General features: G+C 47.2%; 1 protein-coding gene across 5 annotated transcripts in view; it reads right to left on the bottom strand.

Moving 5' to 3' along the window:
- Positions 1-5104, bottom strand: part of KANK1 (KN motif and ankyrin repeat domains 1) — a 207596-nt gene extending 202492 nt beyond the window's left edge. For 4 of the 5 annotated variants that reach the window (XM_073878116.1, XM_073878112.1, XM_073878117.1 and 1 more), the window contains exon 1: positions 4744-5102. The gene's annotated coding sequence lies outside the window, so the exon portion shown is untranslated. Of the gene's footprint in view, positions 1-4743 lie in introns of all 5 variants that reach the window. The other variant, XM_073878118.1, reaches the window with a different exon arrangement.
- Positions 5105-23540: the final 18436 nt, after the last annotated feature.

Below are 23540 nucleotides of genomic sequence, written 5' to 3'. Positions count from 1 at the left end.
GAGGTTCAGTAACTGTGCCAAAGGTCACACAAGCAAGCAGAACAACCTATATTCCAATCAGCCAGTCTGGGTCCAGAGCTACAACATTTTCACAGAGATAACTAGGCTGGCTCGGCAGCTAGAAGCCACTGGACAGAGAGCATAATCTCACGCTGCCATTCACCTAAGTCTCCAAGTATGTGACTGACCAAACTACTACGTCAAGCCCTACCAGACTGCCTTGCTGCTTCAAAAGCCAGGCCCTAAAATGCAATGCCCTTTGCTATAATCCCCACCCGTATACATTTTCCAAGGCCCAATCTCCTTAAATATCACACAAACCTCGCAGCATGAACTTCCCCACCCCTTACATTTCCAGAATGAGCCACCCATAGCAGGTATTTCCATCCTTCTGCCTCCCACTACAGTTCTGTATCTTCCTATCTCCCCACCTGCTATGAACTCTGTGAGGGTTTAAGTCTCTGAATTTCCCCACCAAGCCTTGCATAAAATAGAAATGTCATTATTATTTACTAAAGGTAAATTGATATTGGTTTATTCTACATGCAAGTTGATGGAACAGTCTTTACCTTAGAGAAATTTTTGCTGTGTCTTATTTGAGGGGAAAGAGTGAGTTTAGAGGCATAACTAGGCAAAGCAGCAGTCCACTGCACGGTAATCTTTGGCAAGTGTTCACAATCGAACCCCAGGATGCTGACTTGAAAGTAAAAAAGTGTTCATCCAAAAAGCTCTAATCATTTTTCTGCCTTTATATTAGTTCACCAATTTTCACTGTATTCCAGAGAAAGAATAAAAAGAAGACCAGCATCATTTCCACTGTCCAGGACAGCCTGTGCGCTGTTCATCTCTCTTCTGGAAATAACTCAGTGGTATCTTCTTCGGCGAGATCTGCTTCCTCGCCAATTTCTAGGGATCCCTTAAAGCTCAGCTCAAGTCTTACTTTTCAAGGAAGCCGATCCTAACCATTCAGGCAAGAAAGACCTCTTTTGATTCAGAACCCATAGAAGTACTCAATATCTGGTAAACGAACGAAACACTCCTTTGTCACATGTAAGGATGTGCCTAGCTGGTATTCTTAATTTTTATACATAATTTCTGGACAACCAGCTACTTAATGGTAGGATTCCTCTTGTACTCCTTAAAACTCCTAACTTAGTACCTTGGCAAAAAGCATCAGATAAAGAAAAATCATATGTGACTGGCAAGTGAAATTACAATAGTCCCATTTACACTATTTAAAAAGCAGGTATCAGGGTCAACTTCACCGTTTGAGAGTCGGATTTTAAACCAATTAGATGCCTTTTTGCAGGTAACATATTAGCAACTTCAAGGTTACTTTAATCAATTCTGTACTAGATTCAAGGACAGCTGGGTTCTGCAGGTGGTAGTTTAACAACATGGATCCAGAGCCATAAAAAAACAAAGACTCTAGTTTATGAAATGATCCCAAAAAAGGGGGGAAACTGTATGCACAAAGATGGTTTCTTTGGCAATATATACACAACTCCAAAAAAATTAACACTCATTTCTAATACTGGGGGGGGGGATTATTAAGTGGAAGCCTGTCCATGGGATTGTGGATGTGTGCAGGAATTAGAAAGTCATGGAGATTAAAACAATATTAAGACACACTGTTAAGACAAACAAAATACCAAATTGACTCTTATGACTTCATAAAAACAGGAGCAGACATGGAAAAGCACTAGTAGTGGACACAACTGAAATAATCCATCTGCTGGAATGGGGCAAATATGGGTCACCTTTTGTCCATTTGTGAAACTCCGTAGATTTACTGCTTTTACAGGTTAAAACAGAACTCTCACATGCTGCTAGTAGAAGTATTAACTAAACAACCACTTTGGAATCTGTTTGGCAGGATCTTCTAAACTGAACAGTCTAGGACTCTCAATTCTACTCCTAAGTATATAACCTAAACAAATGTGCACAGGTGTATCAAGACATGCGCCAAAATGTTCACAGCCACACTACTGGCCATGGACAAAATGTGGAAACCATTCAAACGCCCATCAACCCCAGAATGGATAAATAATTTGGGGCACAGTCACACAAATGGAATATTGGACAGCAAAGATAATGACTGAATTAGAGCCACATGCAACATGGCTAAATCTCATCAGTGTGATTTTGGGAGAAAGAAGCCAGATTGAAAGACAAACAAACAAACAAAAAACATGTACTAGAGGATACCATACCCATAGAGCATGAAAACAGGCAAAACTGATCTATGGGTTGGGACAGTGGTTACCCTGGGAAGAAAAAGTAATGCGAAAAGAGCAGAAGGGGTCTTCAGCAGTCTGGCAACATTCTGTGTCTTGATCTCAGGGCAAGTTACAAGTTCACATTCACTGTGAAAATTCATCATATTGTACACTTACGATTGGTATGTGTATTATATAGTTTAACAATTACCTAAAAACAAAACAACACAAAAAACAGACGGCATAAGCCAAGCTAACCATGCAACAGAGACATAAAATGTCCCATTACATTCGAAACCAACTTGGCTTCTTTGAATGCAGGACAGAAGAGATGTGTGGAGGGTGCTGTGTCATTTGGGCTGCTTCAACTCTGCTAAAATGAGATTTTTAAAACATGAACAAATAATCCAGCAAACGCCTGAGTGATGTGTCTGTAATTTTCCCTGAGATCCCCCTTGCTGCTTCTGAACCTGCGTACCCTACGGGCCTCCGCTCCCATAAGCACGGCCCCTGTCAGCCCTTCGCCTACCTCCTCCCCAATTCCTTGAATTTCCTCCAGTTCCACCCCCGGCCACCCTCCTCCTCCTCCCTGGACTAGGGAGTTGATGCGGGAGCACGTCAGCTCATGGCACTATTTGTGAGCAAATGCTGACACTCAGAAAATGAATCTAGGTCTTGACTGTATCGATTCTCACGGCCATTTGCCTGTAGTTTCTTTCTTTGGGACCAGTTTGGATGATTTAAAACAAAACTATTTTTAAAACATTGCTCTTTTTCTGCTCTATCATCCTTCCCCCCTGAAACACACACAAAACAGAGTTCACCTTTGCTGAGGTGGAACCTCAGCTAGAAAAGTTTGTGAACTTGACAAAGTACCCCAAATCACCCCTGTGCCCCCCAGGGGATAAAATGCATCCCTCCTGTGAGTGTCTTTGAAGGAGGCCATCATTCTACCGCTAACCAATTCTTCTGCATCCTTAGACACTAAATCTGACCACGGGACAGCCCCTAGTAAAATTTTCTTCCACTGCCTCATCCGCAGCACCTTCCCCCAAATCCATTAACTGAAAAAGGTCCGAAGTTAATAACCTCTCAGTTTCTAATTCAATCTCTACCTTGGGAAAACCTCACCTTAAAATGAAGAAGAGAGGCTGGGGAAGGGTGAAATGAAGAATGACTGCTAATTCGGATGGGGCTTCTTTTGGGGGTGATGAAAATGTTCTGGAATTCGTAGTGATAACGGTATAACTTTGTGAATATACTACAAACCATGGAATTGAACAGTTTAAAAGGGTAAATTTGTAGCATGTTTATTGTATCTCAATTTTTAAAATAAATACAACGTGGGAGTGCCCCCACTTTTTAGCAGAGAAAGTTGGACAAAAGAACAATTAGCAGATGGACAGCTAAGCACCACCTAAGATTCAAGGTGACTAAACCCACGAATTAAAAAAGAGGAAGCAGGCTCCGATTTCCATCCAACTCAGAGATGCAGGGAATAGAGGTGGGAAAAGAAACTGCACAATTACACATGTGGATGATTACCCCTCCTTGCTAGTCTCAGGGCTGTCTTGCTGATGTATTTCGTTAATTAATACGACGAGACGAACCTCGCAGAGATGAGGTGCAGACAGCGAGCACTGGGGGACGCCACAGATTGTGTTTAACGCTAACTCGGCCAAAGCCCTCACCCATTACCCCGGTGCGGAGCCGCTCCCGCCGACTCGCAGGACCCACCTCGAGAAGCTGCCTCCGTAAAGTTCCCCGGGGACCCAGGTGCAGGGGGGAGAGTGAGCAAGGGGCGGTGGCTGCCTTGAGCGCAGGAGTGCGTGGGTTTCTGCCGAAGTGGCACGGTAGAGGGGACGTCGGGGACCAAGCCCGCTCAAGGGCGCTGGCACCCTCCAACGACCTGACGCCGCGGGCCGCCCAGAAGCCCACGCCGCGCTGGTCAGGGTCGCGTCCCGGAGGCCCCTGCTCCCCCGCCCCCCCCAACCTCTCGACCCCTCCGACCCTGGCCGGAGCCATCTCGGAGTCGGCGGAGGGCGACCAAGGCCACCTGCCGCTCTGGGGCTCAGAGATAAAAAGGTCGACCGCCACTCCCCCCGCCGAGCGGAGCCGAGAACTTCACCCGGCGACGCCTCGGGGAGGGTCCGGCACCCCGTCCCGGGCTAGTACAGGGCTCGAGCGTACCCCAGCGCGGCGTGCCCGCACCCTCCCGGCCCCGGCCCGGACTCTGCCGCTGCCGCGACCTGCCGAGCCGCGCGGCCGCAGTGCGCGCCAAAGCCGGGCGGCCGCGGGGCCCGAGCAAAGGTCTCTCGGACCCCGTCCCTAGGCCCGCCCGGAGGCCGCCGGGGGAGGCAGGGCGAGCGCGAGCCCGCGGGGCTGCCCTCCGCCACCGCCACGGCCGCTGTGCGGCCCCCGGGCGCGCGCCAAGTTGGCCGGCCCGCGCCAGGGGTCGGGGTCCGAACGCCCCGCGCCGACCCCGCCGGATACAGGGCGCGGCGCAGTCCCCGGGCTCACTCACCTCCAGGCGCGCTCCCCAACCTGCGGCGCCCGGCGGGCCGCGGCTCCCGGACCTCGGAGGAGGGGGCGGAGCGGAGAGGGCGGAGCCGGCCCCCGCGTGCAAGCGCCAGAATTAAACCCCGAAACGGACTGCCGCTCTCCGGGGCCTGCAGCCACTGCAGGGGCGAACGGGTCGGGGGAGGCTGGCAAGCCTCAGTCACCGCGCGGGAAACGACCGTGGCGGCGTCCCGAAGCGGGGCGGGAGGAATTCCCCAGGAGGCTCCGGAGACCTCCAGGAACCCCTGCTCTGCGCGGCGCTTCTTTGTACCCCGGGACCCGGCCGGCGGGCTGGCCTCAGTGCGCCTGCGCGCCGCTCCAACTCCACCAGGCCCATGAGGCACCTTCGCGCACCTCCGCCTCACCCCTGCCCGGCGAGCCGCCAAGCCGAGCAGCGCCCTCCGCCCGACGCGCTCCTGCCGCCCACGTGTGCCTGCTTCTCTCCCCCAGGGAGCGAAAAATTCCACCCCCCGGGGAAACTTGAGTCAGTTCCCTCCTCTCCTCCCTGGCCGGGAGAGATCACGGTTAATACCCACGCCCAGCGCCTTTTTACTGCCCCCTCCCACCACTCCGCTGACAAACTGCGGCTGTGGCTTGGTTTTCTGGCCCCAGGTGAGCGCGCAGGGCTCTCGTTTCCTGCAGGTGCCTGAGCGGGACCCGCACAGGGGCGACCAGGGACCGGCTCGGCGGAAGGACAGAGTCCTGGGTGGAAAGGGGAGTGCAGAAGCGTGTGCAGAGGCGTGCAGGTGCTCCGCGCGGGGGGACTCCAGAGAAGCCGCAGTGCCCCCCGCGGGAGCTGAGAGCCAACTAGGAAGTCAGACACTCGATTCAGAGCAGTCGCAGTTGGGTGCGAGTAGATCCGTGGAGACTTGAGAGACTGTGGCTTGAGTCTTCTGGTTTGAATAAACCGGACGGAAGGCCAACTTTGTAAAACCAAGTATTACCAAGACAAAACAAAAACCCATTAATGCCCGCTCTTCAGTCACTGCTTTTCTTTAGGGGTCTGGGGCCCTCCCCCCCCGCCCCGCCCCAAGCTCTCCAGCAGAGCACGCACCCAGCGGCGCCATACACTTGTCACGGTATTTTTGCAAGTAGATTACAGTGGAGAGTCGTCGAACCTCAAAAAGCGAAATGCTGGCCTTTGGGGCGAAGAGGCTGTGCAATCAGTGCTTCTCTATGCGTACAGGCAAAGCACACCCGCTAATTCCTGAAATGGATGGCCCTGCCGGTGAAAAGGACAGGCAGGCGGCAGCTCAAAGATAACGTGGGGAAAGGAAAGCTCATCAGCCCCTTTGCAGCTCATGACGGGGGTGGGGGGCAGTGAGCAAACTCTTTCCTCCTTCTGGGCCTCAGTTTCTTCATAGGTAGAATAAGGGTGTATGGGTTCAGTAGATCTCTACCCTCTCTCTGCCTAATGTCCACAATTCTATGAAAAGCATCTTTATCCCCCCCACCCCGGGGGGTTAAGGAGTAAGAGGGAGAATCAGGCAGGGGGCTCCTGCATGCACACGGTACTCTCCATCCGTCGTTTTTCCTTCATTACATTTAGTCAGTGAACATTTATTCCCCAGGCCCTCAAACGTAGTCATACCTAATCAGTCAAAAGTAAGGCAGATTCTGAATTTTTTTGGTGGATTTCTATTTGAAATTTTACTTCATTTTTAGTCATTTCTCTGTTGAGATACAATTCGCATACCATAAAGTTTACTCTTAAAGTTTACCATTTGGTGATTTTTGAATATATTCACAGTTCTGCAACCACGGCCACTATCTAATTCCAGAATACTTCGATTATTCCGGAAACCCCACACCAATCAGAAGTCGCTCCTCAGTCCCCCCCCCCCATTGAGCCCTGGGCAAACACTGATCTGCCTTCTGTCTCTGAATTTGCCTATACTGAACACTTCACATAAGTAGAAACATACAATATAAAGCCTTTGTGTCTGGCTTCTTAATATTGGCAGAGTGCATCCATGCTGAAGCCTGTATCAGTACTCCTTTTTATAGCTGAATAATATTTTCTTGTATGGATAAAACCACATCTTGTCTATCCATTCATCTTCTGATGGGCATTTTGGATTGTTTCTACTTTTTTGCTCTAAGCCGCCCTATGCTGCTATGAATGATCGTGTACCCGTTTCTATGTAAACATGTTTTCCTTTCTCTTGGGTATATATCTAGGACTGGAATTTCTTGGCTATATGGTAACTCTGTGATTAACTTTTCAAGGAACTGACACACTTTTCCAAAGTGGCCGTACTATTTTACCTTCCCATTATTAGGGTTCTAATTTCTCCAAACCCTCGTCCACAGTCATCGTCATCTTTTTCATTATATATATTCTAGGGGGTGTGAATTGGCGTCTTGTGGTTTTAATTCACATTTCCCTAATGAGTAATGATGTTGAGCATCTTTTCATATCCTTGTTGGCTATCCGTATATCTGCTGTGGAGAAATGTCAGTTCAAATCTTTTGCCCATTTTTACATTGGGTTATGTGTCTTTCTATTGTTGAGTTGTAAGCGGTCTTTATCTGGTAAGTAATACTAGTCCTTTATCTGGTATATGATTGGTAAATATTTTCTCCCATTTTGTGGGTTGTCTTTTCACTTGATAGTGTCCTTTGAAGCACATACATTTTTAATTTGATAGCCATACGTTTTACAATATAACATACAGCTAACATATTATAAGCTAATACTTAAGTTTTTCAGACAATAAAAGTAATGCATGCCCATTATTGGGGGAAAAAACTTTGGGAAAATATGAAAAGGATAAATTAGAAATAATAATCATTTATGGCTCCACCACCTAGTCACTATTCAGATTTTGACATATTTCCATCAGGCCCTTTTAAAACACACATTTATTTGCTATCACTCCATTGACATCATGTGGCTCTGCACTTTACACATGGGGTCATAATGAGAACTGTCTTACTGGCAGCAACTCCAGATTTAGAACCTTCTCCTTACTCTCCTTTCCCATCAAAACCAATGTCTCCTGCGCCCATTCCCTCAGGATTCAGTTAAGCTATCCAGTAAATTAGTAACAAACACAACCATATGTTATACGGGCTTTGCAGCTAAAGGGCGTCTGCCCTGGTTGTGGGGTATACCATTTGCATAGTGGACCTTCGTGTCACGCACTTAGTCCTCTGCCATATACTAGGAAGTGTGTACAGGTAAGAGCAGTCAACTCTTTTACCTCCCTGAGCCTCAAGCTTCTCGTCTGTAAAATGGAAATATCAACCTCACGTTGGGTTGAGCAGTAAGGATCAAACCTCACAGAATGAGTTGCCCCAGAGCAGGCCTTGGGTAAGCTGCAGGAAGGAATATGGCGCCCTGAATGTCTTGTGCACTGCAACCCAGTAAGGTACATGGCAGCAAGGAGATAAATCAGGACAGAGCAAGAAAGACCCCCAGGTGAGAGGTCACCAAAGTCACACTAGTCCTTTGGGACAGAAGAATTGGGGCAGGCCCTGGAAGTCATTTCCTTTCTCATACTCTTCATTTCATTTTTTTTTTACAACAGATATATACCACAGTTATTGTTGAGATTTTTTTTAAAGATTTTATTTATTTATTTATTTATTTATTTATTTATTTATTTATTTGAGAGAGAGAGAGAGAGAGAGAGAGAGAAACAGCACGAGAGGGGAGAGGGTCAGAGGGAGAAGCAGACTCCCTGCTAAGCTGGGAGCCCGATGTGGGACTCGATCCCAGGACTCCAGGACCATGACCCGAGCTGAAGGCAGTCACTTAACCAACTGAGCCACCCAGGTGCCCGATATGTTTTTTTTTAAGTTTTTGTCATTCTCAAATATTTTAGAGATGTGAGGGAAAGTGTTTTGTCTGTTTTCATGTCAGAGTATTAAAGAGAAGTCATGGTGGCAAGAACATGTGTGTGTGTGTGTGTGTGTGTGTGAGACAGTGTGTGGTGTGTGTGCAAACCTGAGCACAAGTGAGTCTCCCTGAAAGAAAAGGCAAACTGGGGGGTGGGATGGGGGGGCTTCCAATTGTGCAGTGGAGACAGCTGGATTCACCACTACAGATCCTTTTCCGAGGCCAACCTTGGAGGTTCTTGATTTTATTAAGGGAAGGTATGTGTTCCTCAGCCTGGCTCAGTTCTTACTGCCACTAAGGAGTCTTCTTGCTGAAGAACATCTATTAATATTACAGAACCCTAGTTCATGACTCAATCTGGATCACTTACCTACTGCCAATGGCTTTATGGTTCCCTCTTCCAAAACAGCGCTTCGACCTCCCTTGTTGGAGAAAGCTAAAAGAGAGAAGCAGAAGGGAATGGCCCATAGAGCCAGCTCTGCTTTTTTCTGTGTCCCAAACCTCATAACTCAGATTTCACTAGTTAGTTTGCCACTTAGTTATAAGCATTACGAAGCTTAGGAAATGAATGTAAAATAATCTAGCTGCCGTCTGTGTCAGAAAACATATAATTATTATCTAAAGCTAGAAAGAAAGGAAGTTATTTCAACCTATAACATGATAGCCCCACACTCCTGGTTCCTGGGAACACCCGTCTGAAAGGTAAAGAACACATTGATTCATTTGCTTTATTTTGCAAAGTAAGTTAGGGTTTAGTCTGCAGGAAGCTGAAACCCCGTATGAATACATTTTATATTTATAGAGTATTCAAAAGGTGTGTGACATTCTCATAGGTTCCTAACTAGAGGGACTATGTGTACAAGCCTGTCCCTGCAGACTCGCTATATTTAGGACATTTACTTATTTGACAAATATTTATTGGGGGCCTACTTGCCCAAAGCACTGGGTTAAGCTTTATAAAGGGCACAAAGATGAAGAATCCAAACAAACCACCTGTCATTTAGAGGAGCTAATACATGTACAAACTTCACCATAATATAAAAGGCTCTGGCTTAGGAGCGCCTGGGTGGCTCAGTCATTGGGCGTCTGCCTTCGGCTCAGGTCGTGGTCCCGGGGTCCTGGGATCGAGCCCCGCGTCGGGCTCCCTGCTCAGTGGGGAGTCTGCTTCTCCCTCTCCCACTCCCCCTGTTGTGTTCCCTCTCTCGCTGTGTCTCTCTGTCAAATAAATAAATAAAATTTATTTTAAAAAAAGGCTTTGGCTTGAAAGAGGTATAAAGTATTATCATAATTAAAACGGTATAATTTTAATAACTGATAACACTTACTGAGAACCTCGTTGTCCTGCGAGGTAGGCGTGATGATTATCCACATTGCAGAAATGAAGGCAGAGGTTCAGGGAGGCTCAAGCATCCACAGGAAGCCACAGTGCTAAGTGGTGGAGGCAGGATTCGAACCTGGGCTGCGAAGGTCCGAATTCACCACCCCACCCCCGGTCACTTTCAACTGGCACACCATGTGCCTTGTGTTGGAGGTATTTTGTTTTGCTTGCTTGTTTTTGTTTTAATCATATTAGTCATAACTTTGCACTGAGTCATTGTTGCTGAGGCATTTTCTCCTTTGGCAAGAAAATCCTGACCTGGTAACCTTTTGACCTTGACCTCACTGCCCCATTCTCTAACCTGGGAGTTTTCAAACAACTAGAGTGGTCTTTTGAGCCCGGGTGCTTTTTCATCAGACAGACTTCTAATTAAAATGAAGGTTCTCTGAGTGCCGCTGAACAGGGAGGGGTGTCTTCTGTGGGCGCAAGGGGCACTGAGGGGAGGGAAGGAGGCTGCGCTACATTCATCTGAGGATTAGCACAGCTGAAACCTAATAAGGAACCCTGATGTCAATACAACCTCAGTCTTGTCACTCATGGAGGGTTGACTTTGCCCCAGCTGGCAGGGCTGCATCTGGTTCAATAGACTGATGAGCGTGAACCTGATGAGGTTCTAGAGTTGGTTGTGTTTCGTGTTCCTTGATACACTAGGTGAAGCTCCCTTTATCGCATGTTATGTTTTTACAGGTGAAAACGGCTTGCTGACCCCGTGGTCCCCCTGAATCTTGTTAGCAAGGTTGGGAAAGTCAAACGGTCAGCACCAGAACGGACCCAACTGGAGACACGGTGCTCCCTGCTTGTAGGATCTGGTTACGTAAGAGCCTTCTGATGAATGCTGTATTCAGAAGAGACCCGGTATGTGTAACATGGTGCTGCATTTCAACAAAGAAGGGCTTAGTCAACTTTTTTTCTTCCGGCCACAATGGCAGCGTCTGACAAAGCACAGCCAAAGGAGGGGAGGAGAATGCTGAGGGGGGAGGCAGACACACAGAGTTGGGGGACAATGGCTTTAGTTCAGGGATACCCTCCCTGAAATCCTGCTTTGAGACTTGGAGCCAAGGCAAGGATTTTTTTTTCCCCAAGGTTTTATTGTCTACTGTCTATTCTGTATTTCTCCAGGAAGCACACAGAATTCTAGAAAGCTATGATTGTTATCTTAACAATGACGTTCACACAGCTCCTTCGCTGTCTTGGGTCAGCCTCAAGGACGGCGCACTCACCTACCCAACACCAGTGTTCGTGTTCGATCCCTGTGGTAGCCTGTGAGCCTCAGGAGGATTCGCCCCTCTGTGCTGCCTGCCTTTCTTGTATCTGAGAGCAGGGACCTAGTCTATGGAACTCTCAGGACATTGCCTGGCTCATGGGCACTATTTTTACTGTAACTCAGTATGTCTTATAATAGGGAATGTTTGAGCTAAGGTGACATAGCAATAGCAAAGAATGCCATAGAGCCAGTAAAAATGCTAACAATGCGGCAATTGTTGGTGCATATGACATGACTCTGAGGGGGAAAATCAAAATACCCAGTAGCGTATATACACTGATTTACACTGATAACAACTATGTAAAAAAATAAATGCTTGTAGACCTACCGAGGACCAGGGGTGATGTTTAAAGATCAAACATGAGAGAAATAGGTTTAGGCCTAGTAAATCCTTTATAATCAAAAGTTAATTAGAAAAAATATATATGAGTTATCGTTATTAATTATGTATCACTGCATAAACAAATTATCGTAAAACTTAGAAGCTTAAGACAACAAATATTTATCATCTCACCCAGTTTCTGTGGTTTGGGAATCTGGGAGCTGCTTAGCTGGATGGTTCTGGCTCAGGGGCTCTCATGAAGTTACAGTCAAAATGTCAGTGAAGGCTGCTATCATCTAAAGGCTTGACCACACCTGGTGGGTCCACTTCCAAAAAGGCTCAGACTCACATGGTTGTTGGCACAAGGACTCAGTACCTTGTCATGTAGACCCCTCCACAGGGGGCGCCTCTCCATGGGGCTGCTCAGGACATAACAGTTGCCTTCCCCAGAGCTAAGTGATGATTGAGAAAGAGAGAAAGAGCAAGATCATAGTTGCAATGCTTTCATAATCTAATCTTCAAAGTGACATATCATTAGACAAAAAAATTTTTTTAATTAAATTTTTTTTCTAAAAAAGTGACATATTGTCACTTCTGCCATAATTTATGGTCACATAGACCAACCCTGGTACAAGGTGGGAGGGGACCATACATGGGTCTGAATCCTCAGACACAGGATCATGAGGGATCATCCCAGAGGTTGGCTTAAAGGCCATTTTTGCTCAAAAACATGTTTTGGTTATTAATATACATTCCAAATATACATTGAAATAGATATTTCAAAATACCCAATCTTCCTGATTATACTTTTCAAGAAATAATAATGGTATTTTTTTAGTACTTCCTATGTGCCAAGCACTGTATTAAGATTGTCCATGGACCTTCCCTGCAATCTTCACAACTTCAACGGAGGCACTTTTAGGTGCCTCATTTCACCCATTTCAGAGACGGAACTTGAAGCACAGAGAGGTTAAGTAACTTGCCCAAGGGCACACATCTAGCAATAGGAACATCAGAATAGGAACTCAGATCTATTGATGAAGGCACGTGTATCTTTGCTAAGCTGTGTTATTTCCTGCAGTCATAGATTTGTGGGGGTAAATCTCTAATCTAACGGTGCTTTACAAATTAAGAGCCGTCTTTGCAAGTGGGTAGTTGAAGACGACCCTACAAGAACAGAGTAAAGAAACTCAGATTCACATTTGCAGTGAGGTTCATGGGATCTCTCATCACGATTAAGACCATAACAGTGACTTGGGTCTTCTCTCTTCCTACTGTCTTCCCTCTCTCTGCTCTGGCTACACTGGCCTCCCCACTGTTCCTGAAACACTCTTGGCATGCACCTGCCTTAGGGCTTTTGTGCTTAATATTCTTCTTCTCATCCCCCCAGATCAGCATGGCTCCTTCCATCACCTTCGTTTCCCAAATGCCACCTTGCCAATGAGGCCCACTGTTACCATGCTAACTAAAATGACCACCCCACCATCCTCAGTCCCACCTTCCTTCCCCTCTGGGCCTTTTCCATAGAAACCATCACCGTCCACATCCTACAGAACTCATTTATTTAGGATGCTTATACTTTTCTCCCTATCCCAGGATGCCATTTCCACAAAGGCAAGGATTTGGGTCTGTTTTGTTCACTGACCCCTATTTTGTCCACTGAGGAGCCCCAGCACCCAGGATAGTCTTTGGTACATAATATACACTCAGCATTAAATATGTGTTTCTAGCGAGTTGTTTCCTTCTAATGAACGTTTTACACGTGTTGCCACATGTGCTCGTTTTTCAACCAGAGGAGATGTATCAGACATTTCTAGAAACATCAAATGCTCCGGACACAGAAGATGCTTTTAACTTAGAAGAGAGAGAAACCAGGTCAGGATTGAAGTATTTTCACTACCCAGCTAGGGGCCCATCCTTCTGTCAAGTGACCCTAGGAAACCTGAATATTTACTTTTGACATTAGAAAAAGTCAGTTAAGCAAATGACATTCCATAACAAATGAAAGGAAAGAATTTCCTTCCTCTATTTATTCTGGGTAAGCTATTAATTTTGAGTATGTTTTGTTCCCCCCAGACACAGAGGTATTGTTTGACAGAAGGTCAGCATTCAGTCTAACTTTGCTCAGGTCCACCTAGAACTATTCTTTCTACTCCTGGTCACTTCGGAATGCCAATTTACTGACATTGACAATGCATTCGGTGAAGGTCTTGGTGATGCTGAGTTTTTTCCTTCAAACCAACTGCCCATATTGGCTATAGAAGTAGAGACACCTGCTAAGTGCTGGCCATCATACTTACATTATCTCGAATATCTTCAGCAACCCTGTGGGATAAACACTGTGGTTACAAAGCCCGGTAAAGTTAGCAATCAGTTAAAATTACACAGTCAAGGCGGAGACTCACACCAAGATTATCTGTCTGATTCTGAAACCTTGGCCAGTTTGAAGGTGCCCAAAGCTCTAACCTTACCTGGTTATCTTTACATGAGATGCAATAGCCTGATACTGCATACCACATATGCACGCTCCAAAAATGTCATTGTTTATCTGAAATTCAGACTTCACTGGATGTCTTGTGTTTTTATTCGCTGAACCTGGCCAATAAAAACACATACTCTATGAGGATTCTGGAGTGTACCCAGGCCTGTTAATTTTCATAAAGTTTTATTTGTTCATTAAAAAAATACTGAGTACCTACCTTGTGCCAAGGACTTCTCTAGGCTTTGGAAACGCAGCAGGAAACAAAACAAATGTTCTACGTTTGTGGATCTTCCCGGGTAACTCCAAAAACTCATCCCAGTGGGGCACCCAGGTGACTCAGTCAGTTAAGCATCTGACTCTTGATTTCTACTCGGGTCATGATCTCAGGATTGAGCCCGGATCTTGACTCCATGCTCAGCGGGAAGTCTGCTTGGGTTCTCTCTCTGTGCACGTGCAAGCTCTCTCAAGCTTCTTCTATAAAATAAATAAATGAACCTTTTTTTTTAACCTCATCCCAGTTATGAAACAATGAGGTCAAGCACCCTAGTTTTACAGATCGGGGGAACAGAAGCCCGCAAGGGTGCCACCATGGCTCAAGATCACAGACAGAGGAAGGACTAGGGATCAAGTCTCCTAACTCCCAGTTCAGTATTTTTTTTTTTAATGTCTCTCTGCTGACCCTATGTCCTCAATTTCCCAGAACACTCCCTTTTTATTATTCTATTGTTCCTTAAATTACAAGCTTTGATTTGCAAAATATAGTCCCAGATGCTCTGTCATTCTTAAAATCATACACTTAATATGACTGGGGGCTCTCCCTATAACCATAACACCATGATTTTAGCTGTCAACATGCACACACAGTAACAGAGAATTCTGACCCCGGAAAAAAGGGGCAGTCATTCCTGGCACCTGACTCTTTGCAGAGTATGTGTGTGCAGCACTTATCATGTACATCGACCCACGATTCTCCCAACAATCCTGTGAACGGAGCAGGTCTTTACAGTTGAGGTAGTGGAGATCGGCGCACATATCCAAGTTCAAACAACTTCTAAGTGGCAGAAATGGGGCTCAAGTCCATGTTTTGTCTGTCTGAATGATTAAAATAATCGGAGGGTGAATGAAGATTTCAGCCGGCTTCTTTTCTTCCTCCTTCAGCAGGATTGGCCAGCCAAGGTGCAGGAATCCAGTGGTTAGCCGTGAGGCACTAGCCTGCCCGCTTGCACCAAAGCTGCGCCCTCCCCAGCCGCTGTGTGCTCCCCTTCTCTCAGGCTCCACATTCCCACACACCGGATGCTGTGGGGACAGACTGATCGCAGAAAAGACTCAACCCCCCTACACGCGCATAAGCCAGGCACCATGCCCCGGTGTGCCCCCATACTTATAGAGATTCACGGAGCAGGTGAACTAGTCAGTACGGTTAACAAAAAAACGACAGTCCCTCACTTATGTTAAGGGCCCACGTAAGCAAAACAAGATTTGATACTTAACCTAACTGCAGTTTCAAACTCTCCAGGGTGGTAACCTTTAACCAGTTCAACATGGCATTTTTTGGTCAGCACTAGAAATTTACTGATAGACCCTTACCGTTCCCCTTAGGAGGGTGACCTTGCCTAAAACAATGCATTCTTCACCAAAAATTTCCTTCCCCCCCCCCCAACTCCCTCTCTGCTTTTAAAAACTTTTCCTTGTCTACAGCTCCAGGGAGCTCCTTTCTGTTTGCTAGTTGGGATATTGCCCGACTCATGGAAAGTTCAATAAAGCCAGTGAGATCCTCAAATGTACCCAGCTTTTTGTTATTTAACACAACCAGGTTCCTAGGGAATTGGTGGCCACGCTGATCAGTTTCCTTTCAAGATGAATAAGAGATCAGGCTGGGCCACAGAAGAAGAAACCCAAAGAAGAGGGCCTGGGGAAGTGAGGCCTGGGTTTGATGATAATCATGATGATTAACCGAGGAGCAAATGCAGGATTGACCTCAGGGTTACACAGAGCCCAGGACTTGTTCAGATTCTGCTATGCATCCTCATTGGTAAAATGGCAGCTCTATGGTCATGTGTAAAATAATCCTATGATTACAACAGATCTGAAGAAGGGCCTTCCTATCTTAATATATCCAATTAATGTCCAATTAATAAATAAATCCAATATCCAACAAGTAAAGATTTCAACTTCAGTCACTGGAGTCTGGCCAATAATTTTTGGAGTCAGTTGAGAATCTTTCATTGCAAGACATGGAAAACCCCATGCCAAACCGGCTTAAGACAAAAGGGAGCTTCTTGGTTCATGTAACTAAAAAGTCCAGCAGAAGCACTGGCTTCAGGTTCGGCTTGATCAGAGTCTGAACCACTGCCCTCAGGACGCAGTATCTCTCCATCTCTTGGTTCTCCCTTTGGCAAGTTCCTGCTTCCCTCTCAGGTTCTGTGTGATGGCACTTGTTGTCGCGACCACACGGGCCCAGCCAGAGGGAATGTGGGGATCTTCCCCAGCTCCTCAGCTGAAGTCCTCTTATGACTACAAATGAGCACGAGAGATTGTTTTGAGATTAGGGGAACCCTATTGCTTGGTCAGAGGAATATGATGCTCTGATTGGCCAGGCCTGAATACCACGCCTCCTCCTTGGGGACAGGGATATAGTCACTTTCATCCAAAGCACAGGGACTAAGAGTAGGGAAGGGGCAATCTGTCTGCCAGTTGAAAACTGAGTTAATGGAGTGCTTCCTAAGGCCCAAGGACCAAAGCTGACCTGGGACCGTGCTGGCTTCCAGGGCCTCTCTAAAGTCAAACTTGGGTCCCTCGTGGGCCAAACCACTGTCACATGCATGCCTTGTGGGGCCTAACCTTTGTCTTCTTGACTCCTCCTCCATGGCAAACACCAAGGTGGGCTCAACCTCGTGCTGGGTTCTTATTCTGAGAGACGTTGACAATAGCCATCCCCAGAAAAATCCAGAAGGTCCTTCTCTCCAGGCTCAAGCACATCATTTTTTCTGCTGTATTGTCTGAGCTTGGGCGCTACATAGCGCTCCCTGGGGCTTGTTGCAGGCCAGAGATATGGGAGGAGTCCTTTGTCACCTGTCTGTGCTCCACTCTGCAAGCCATCAACCCCCTGCTCCCTGAGAAGGGACCAGAAATAGATCCACTGCCTTTATTTTGGGTCACTCATACCCTTTATCTCACCTCTCACTGTCTTTTTCAAACTTGATTCTCAGTGCTTGTGACTGTGGGTCCAAGAGAGGGAGGGGGTAATGGATTGGAACGAACTGTGGAGCCGAAGTTTACCCGATTTTCCAGGGCATGGGGTGCTGGAGGCTCTTCTTACTTTGGGGCAGATTGGCGAAGTGGGCAACGGTGGCCAGATCTGGAGTGCCGAGCGCTCTACACCCTCAGAGGGTGGATAACCTCATCCACAGTTTAGACACGAGGGAAAACAACGACCCAGAGAAGTGAGTTAGCGGAGCGCAGCGAGGCTGAGGCAGAGCTGGGCTTGGAGCTGACGCTGTCTGTCTGAGGGGCGAGGACGTTGAACCCCGAGCTGCCCGCTCGCTTCCAAGCAGTCTGGCTGTGGTCTGCAGGCCCCCTTCACTGCCTCGGCCCTTCCCAGGGCATCTTCTTTCTGCATCAGCCCTGATTTCGGCACCCCCGAGAGCAGGCGCCCAGTGACGGCGCACCCCAGCCGTCTGACTCCAGAAGGCCCCTGCCTCTACATCGCCCACAAACGTGGCAAGTTGCCAGGAGTGCCCGCCCCTCCCCCTCTCCCCCGTGGTGTCAGGTGGGCCGAGTGAAAAGCAGGAAGAACACATCGTTTTTTGCAACCGACGGTGTGTGGGCACAAGCAACTACAAACGTCAGTGTCATTACGGATCGGTGAGGCTTTCCGCGTGGGACCGGGGACCTGGCCATCACTGCACACCACTTATCCCATGTAGCCTAACCCTCCCTTCGGCCCCACAAACTACACACCTCTGAACTCCCATTTTACCGACCAGAACACTGAGGCCCACACAGAGGCCGTAACTGGCCCTCGGTTCCAGAAAACAGCCCACAGCCACTGTTCACCGCCTGTGTTCTCAAGCTTTCCTGCATATCCGGGTCCTCTGGGGAGATCTTATAGGACACCAACGTCTGGCTCAAACCCAAACCCATTAAACGTGAATCTCTGGGGGCTGGGGGCTGGGATTGGGGCGTCAGTGCTGGCTGTTTTTGAAATGCCCCAGGTGATCTAACGTGAGAGTCTCACACTGTTAGAAAAGCCGGTGACAGAAATTCCCACAGTGCATGGGGGCAGCGAGGGAGGCTCACCTCAACTGCTGGGCCAGCAGAGGCCCCCGGGCAGTGGAGTGTATGCTCACACCCGCCCCAGGAGCGGCACGCTGGCATGCGGTTGTGTCGTGTTATGGTTCGTGGTTGCAGACCATGGTTCTGGAGACAGAAGCCTTGAATTTGAATCTGTGCTCTCGCTGATGGCGGGACTTTGGGCCTAGTTTACTCATCAGTACAGAGGGGATAAGGATGGACCCCATCTTAGGGGTTTAGGGAGGAGGCAAGGGAGGGATGCATGTACTGAGCCCAGCACAGATCTTGACGCCTTGTGAGCCATGAGTCACCGTGAGCGACTGACGGCAACTAACATACCACCAAGCGCACGCTGCAAATACCAAGGAGTTCCCAAGCCAAATTCAAATTTGGAAGAGGGGTTCTGCCTTCTCACATCTGGTCATCAAGTTTTTAGAAGTACTGTCAACTTGCAAATTGAATTCACTTGCCTTGGTGGGTTAGCATCACCAGGTGTAATTGTCCCTCGGAGTGGCGGATAAGCAGCCTGTTGAATAGTCTGCAAATAGGCAACGGGGCCAAGGTGTGCCATGGAAGGGGGGGCTCTCAGGCTCTGAGCGCAGGTGGTGGGGGCCCAGCCAGGGGAACTGGGGCCCCAGTGAAAGCCTTCAGTCCCTGCTGAGGGAGAGCTGGAGGCTGGGGAGAAGCGGGACTCAGGCTCAGAGCCGAACAGGTGACGGGAAGCCGGTTTCAGGGTCTGGGGAAGAAGTTGAGAGGACTCTTGCAGGATCCAAGGACCTCCCTCTACCCATCCCCCACCTTTTGGTCTTTCTGTTCATTTTGTTTTGTTTTTTATACTATTCTCACCACCTGATAACTCTGCTCTCGGTTTATCTCAGTGTTTGTTCCTTTAAGCCCAAATTGCCTATTCTGTGGCTCTTTGTAGACCAATCTAGATAAAAGTTAGTGCTGCTTCCTCTGAGTGGCTATAGGCCTTTATACAGTTTTGCCTGTATGTTGCCTTTGTATGAACACATCTAGTTTAAAAATATTTTTGAGGTCTTAGAGGATGGAGACCACATTCTGTACTTCTAGGCAGCCTGTCTTCTCCTACCGCAAAGGTTAACACAAATGCTTGGCTCTTAAGAGAGAAAATGTATTATTTCCACATGCACAGAACCAAGAAGTCAAAGAAAGCTTCAGGATCTTTTAGTTCAGGAATGGCAAACCGTCCTCTCGATCCACAGCCAAATCCTGCAGAGATGTTTTATTTGGCCAAGCCAATGCTTTTTTTTTTTTTTTTAAATAATATTGAGTTTGAACGCCTTTAGGTGGGGTGTGCCTGTCCAGTCATTCTGGGTCTGATCCACTTAACATTTTAAACAATTTAACTGCCTGACACCTAAAAGGCATTTGCATCTATGAGCTCTAACTTGAACCCAGCTCCCCAAATTCTTGGATCACCCCCCCAAACACACACACACACACACACACACACACACACACACACACACACACAAGATCTCTAGCGTGTGGCTCTCCTGCCTAGGCTTCCAGAGGCAGGGAGCTTATGAGGAAGTGTGTTCCATGGGTAGCAAGCTCTGACTTAAAAGAGTTCTTCCTGAATGAAAATCAGAGCATAGATTCGCCAGCTGAACTTAATGTGCTATATATTAACTCCTATGCTTTAAATTCTTTTGGCAGCTCCTTGCTTCCTGCTGAACGCTGTTCCCGTTCCCAAGCATCCCATCACAAGACCGAGGTAGCTTTTAGATACATTTTCCAGCCTGCTCTTTAGGAAGAAGACAGGTTACTTAGAACCACGTTTGACTTGGCTCTGCAAACACGGTCATCTGAAAATGACCTTGGCAAACGCTCCTCCTCACTCTTAATGTGTCCATCCAACCTTTTGTACTCCAGAGAGAATTTCCTCAGGCATCTTGGAGTAATTTTAGGTCCGTCTAGCTCATCCGACTGTGGATGAGCTGGGAGTCCAGGATGCCCCAGCAGCCCAGGAGGCTGCATTTTGAGGATACGATAGGTCTAAGTAGATCTTATCTCCTATTGCCCCATTAGGCCTAGACATTTTCACAGCTTTGTGCTCTACAGAAGTTAGCTTGTGCCTGAATGCACAGGAATGCGACCCCAGCAATTATTTACCAGATGGAATGCATTTTTTTTTTTTTTTTTTTTGGTATTTCTCTCTGTCTTAAGGGAACTCTGTCAAAAGTTTTTGGTTCCAACTTTGACGGAGTCGATTGTGGACCTGTTATAACCTGAGGAGTGGGGGGAAATTCCATATTTTTCTGTTTTCAGGAAAAATAACCTCCACACGAAGGGCCATCTGGAGAACTGGGTGTATAATAAATCATTGCTAATACCAATTACATTTACTGGAAGCCCGGTTATTTTCCTGCAAGTAGGTACAGGAGGATACAGTGTTGGCTTCTGAAAACAATGTGTGAACTTCCTTGAGGGAGAGCCAAAGGTCGGGAAGACCCCAGGCTGTTAGTCTGAGAAGAAAGGAGGTGCTGTTAAGTAGGGAAATGGGAGCCTGTTAAGGATTTTTCTCTTCTCCCTCAGACGTCGTCCCCACAATATCTAATATGTTTTTATAGCTTTCTTATGGACTTTTAGAAAGTACTGTCCTTTGCAATTTTGTATTGATCCACTGATCTTAATCAAGATGCAGGTTTTCAAGTCACTGTCACTTAGTAGCTGAACCACCTTAAGTGAGCCTTCTAACTCCGTTAGTCTTTGCTTCCCCGTTTGGAACATGTGGCTAATGGAAATGTACCTCCTGCAGCTAAACTCCCGGCACAGAGGTGATCAATAAACATGAATTCCCTTCTCTTGCAAGTGAACAATCTCAAAGGAGAGGAGGTGTTCTGGCAAATAATTTCACAGAGCAAAATAATTACAGTCTAAATGTTAAATAGGCTGTTTAAATCAATTATGTGTTGTAGATACTAGCCTTCTATTAGGAGATTCCGCCCTCCCTCTGCTCCCATTAAAGAAGCAGAAAAGCAACTCGGAAAGGGCCACTGTAACCCTTCTTTTTCATCACAGTGATTGGTGCAGGATGGACACATGAGCCAACCCAAGGCAAAGGCTTTCCCTTAGACTTTTTGTTGGAAAGACCCCATCTTCCTTTTATGCTTATGCTGGAGAGTTGTATGATTGACACCCACCTTTGCAGGTGGCATGGTTCCCATCACGTGGAGTCTGGAAGGAGAATTAGTAGTGAAGAACTCTGGTGACATGAGGCTCCTGGCCCCTAACACTTGGGTCCCAAGGCCGCCTGGTTTTTGCAGTTCCATGAGCAGTCGCAATATTGTCCCATTAAATTCCTATTTTCCGTATGCTAGTTGGGGTTGGCTTTATGTTATTTGCAACTGCAGGAGTTTTGACTAACAGCTTATGTGTCCATGAACATTGATAATTGGGAAGACCACATAGCAGCATGGAAAAGTGATTTTGGAGAATTTTACAAATAGCACCAGATAAAATTACGTGAATGATATGCGTTGCAGCTATGTAAAATAAGCGTGCATATGGGTGCCTGGGTGGCTCAGTTGGTTAAGCGTCTGCCTTCGACTCCAGTCATGATCCTGGGGTCCGGATGGAGCCCCACGTAGGGTTCCCTGCTCAGCGGGGAGTCTGCTTCTCTCTCTGCCCCTCCCCCTGCTCGTGCTCTCTCTCTCTCTCTCTCTCATGCTCTCTGTCTCGCAACATAAATAAATAAAATCTTTAAAAAAAATAAGCATGCATATGCAAAACAGGTGGAAAAGAGATACCTTAAAGATGCAATGGATGTTTAGCATAGTAAAGTCAAGGGCAATTTTTTTTCCTTTCATATAATGGGGTCCAAATGTATCAAATTACATTCAGCGTGCAAAGTAAGTGTGGTTTCCTACAACTGACCAAATCTCTGTCATCAGCTTTCACTGCATTAACCATTAACGGTATCTTAGTCTCTTTAGATAGGAAAGAAGTTTTGGTTTAAAGAGTTGTTTTGTTTTTGTTTTCATTTCAAGGTAGATGGCTAATCTTGTTTGTTTCCTGCCTTGCTTTCCAAGATGGTACCTTGTGGTGTCACAGTGGCAGGTGGGTGACTTGGTGGCAATAGGTGAAAACCAAGCTGTAGATTTGCACACCTATGATCAGGGCTGGTGTTACAAACACTGGATGTTTGTGCCCCCAGATGCATATGTTGAAGCCCTAACCCCCAATGTGATGGTGTTTGGAGATGGGGTCTTTGGGGGGTGGTAGTTAGGTTGAGATGAGGTCGTGAGGGTGGGGCCTTATAAAAAGAAGAGAAACCTCACTTTCTCTCTCTGCATGCACACACCAAGGGAAGGCCCGGTGCACACACAGTGAGAAGCTGGGCCTCTACAAATTATGAAGAGAGCTCTCACCAGAAACCTAATTCGCTAGCCCCTTGATCTTGGACTTCCCAGCCTCCAGAAGTGTGAGAAGATAAATGTCTGTTGTGTAAACCACACAGCCTATGGTATTTCGTTATGCAGCCTGAGCTAAGATAGTTGGTGCTGATTTTTTTTTTTTTTTAAGATTTTATTTATTTGACAGGGAGAGACACAGCGAGAGAGGGAACGCAAGCAGGGGGAGCGGGAGAGGGAGAAGCAGACTTCCCGCTGAGCCGGGAGCCCGACGCGGGGCTCGATCCCAGGACCCTGGGACCATGACCCGAGCTGAAGGCAGATGCTTAACGACTGAGCCACCCAGGCGCCCCGGTGCTGATGTTTTTAGCAATGTCTCTGGGTATCTGATTGACGGCACCGTTGATGTGCGTGCTTGGGGAAACTGTGGCTTTTTCTGCCTTAGTCAGGGCTCCAGGGTCTTCTCTTGTGACTTGCTCCCAGCTCCCACGTTGGTTTTGGTGGCCCACAGACCCCTCTGTGTCTCAGCCACACTCCTTATCTGGCCCTTGGCTTAGGCCATGCAGCCCATCCCTTGCCACGGCCATCTGACTCTTCACTCATCAGTGCCCACATCCTCGAGGACCTGCGGAGATGGCTGGGTCCCTCCTGGGCCACCCGGGGTTTAGGAGGTCCGAGAGCACTCATGCAGACCCTCTGCCTGATAACCATGCTGTGTTTTGTTGTGAAATGACCCTTTATTGAAATATCGTCCTTTGTCATTCTTAGCCAGTGGGGCATTCCTCTGCACCACTGTTGAT

Source organism: Callorhinus ursinus, unplaced genomic scaffold (genome assembly GCF_003265705.2).
Source record: "Callorhinus ursinus isolate GAN/ISIS: 27379988/994484 unplaced genomic scaffold, GSC_fseal_2.0 scaffold28, whole genome shotgun sequence".
Taxonomy (NCBI): Eukaryota; Metazoa; Chordata; class Mammalia; order Carnivora; family Otariidae; genus Callorhinus; species Callorhinus ursinus.
This window is presented reverse-complemented; position numbering and strand designations above follow the sequence as displayed.